A 1,759-nucleotide genomic window follows, 5' to 3' on the forward strand; every position below is an offset into this window, starting at 1 on the left:
GGGGATGTGCCTGCAACCAAGGTACATGCCCTTGACCAGAATCAAACCTAGGACTCTTCAGTCCGAAGGCCGACGCTCTATCCACTGAGCCAAACCGGCTAGGGCATATGACAACTTTTTAGATAAGATCTCCTTGCAATGAGCTCCCAACACCTCCAAATTGTTAGGTTGTTAGGATTTTTTTATGAAGAAAATCTAGCTCCTCAAATCTGTTTCATTGTGCATAACTAAGCTGTGGTCATTGAGTAGTTGTCACTTGGGAAGAGAAGGATTTTGTCTCAGAGGTGAATGGAGGAGAAGGGGTTTGGATATCCCCGACTACTTATCCTCATAGTCTTCCTATGAGGTGGTAGATACAGTCCCCATCTGAAGTCAGATGGCCAGGAGGCCCGCCCAAGGCTGAAGAGTGATAAGCTGTAGTTAGTGACAAATCTGTTCATTCCCCAAGCCAGCTAGAGAGCTGGACAGGATGTAGGCAGGAACCTCCCATTGGCCACTGCATACACCATCAGGCAACCCATTTCCCATCCCTGATGAGAATCCACTCAGGGATAAAGCCAGAGATGTAGGGGCCCCTCTTGGTTCTCAAAGGCAAGACCCCATGACAGATATGCCCAGCAAACATCTTCCCATGTCACAGATGGAGGAGCTGTCTCTGAAAGTCAGAAGTGGGGTTCAGCAAGCACAGAGCCATGAAAGGACTGCCTCCTTTCCCCTGGGGAAGCTCCACAAACCCAGCAATTCTGTATATCTCTAGGGAAGCACTGAGGCTAGCAGGAAAAACATGCAAAGTCTGAAATCAGAAAGGCTGGAGACAAGTCCCAGCTATAAAATAACAAACAAGATGACACTGGCAATGTCACCCTCTGTAGGGGACTATGCCTTCTTCCATCTTGAAGGTGGACAGGCTGTGGCTCCAAGGGGTACACAGCAGACAGTGACAGTTTGTCCCACGAGTTTGAAGATGCTCCATATGAGAGAAACAGAGTGGTCCTTAATGCTTTTGTGTTCTCTTCCTCATCTGTTCTAGTCATAATGATACACTCACTAAACTCCAATTTCTTGAGCAGGTGCACACACTAGGCACTATGCTAAGCCCTTCCATTTATTAGCTCACTCCCAACTCAGCCATTCAAGGTAGACAATACCATCCCCCTTTTTGAAATGGGAGAGGACAAGGTTCAGCAAGGTCACATCACTAGGAAGTGACTGAGCGAAGCTCACACCCAACCTCTCTGAGGCAAAGCCAGGGCTAGCCTAGTATGCTGCTACAGGGACTTGCTGCCTGGGACGAGGCCCAAAGCCTCACCTGGCAAACAGCAGGCAGCACTGTTCATGAGAGGTATCCCTGGCACCAGGACCTGGTTGGCCACTATATTACAGCAGTACTTTTTTCTTTTTCTTTTTTATCCTCACCTGAGGATATTTTTCCATTTATTTTCAGACAGAGTAGAAGAGAGGGAAAGACAGAGAAATATCGCTGTGAGCAAAACACATCAATTGGTTGCCTCCTGCACCCACCCCCGACCAAGGCCCGGGTTGGGGAGGAGCCTGCAACCAAGGTACATGCCCTTGACCGGAATCAAACCCGGGACCCTTGGGTCCACAGGCCAATGCCCTATCCACTGAGCCAAACTGGCTATGGCCACAGCAGTACTTTTTAAAGTGTGCTCAAAGGCATCACCCCATTTAGGCTAAATAAGTTTGAAGGTTGAACCAAAAGATCTGATCAGCAAAGCAGGCCAGGTGAAGAGAGCTC

At 48.6% G+C, this 1,759-nt stretch overlaps 1 protein-coding gene across 6 annotated transcripts in view; it reads right to left on the reverse strand.

Moving 5' to 3' along the window:
- Window positions 1-1,520, reverse strand: part of GATAD2A (GATA zinc finger domain containing 2A) — an 81,896-nt gene extending 80,376 nt beyond the window's left edge. For 3 of the 6 annotated variants that reach the window (XM_014545729.1, XM_014545728.1, XM_005873808.2), the window contains exon 1: window positions 1,496-1,520. The gene's annotated coding sequence lies outside the window, so the exon portion shown is untranslated. The remainder of the gene's footprint in view (window positions 1-1,495) is intronic. The other 3 variants (XM_014545727.1, XM_005873807.2, XM_005873809.2) reach the window with 2 other exon arrangements.
- Between the last annotated feature and the right edge of the window lie 239 nt (window positions 1,521-1,759).

Source organism: Myotis brandtii, unplaced genomic scaffold, assembly GCF_000412655.1.
Source record: "Myotis brandtii unplaced genomic scaffold, ASM41265v1 scaffold421, whole genome shotgun sequence".
NCBI lineage: Eukaryota > Metazoa > Chordata > Mammalia > Chiroptera > Vespertilionidae > Myotis > Myotis brandtii.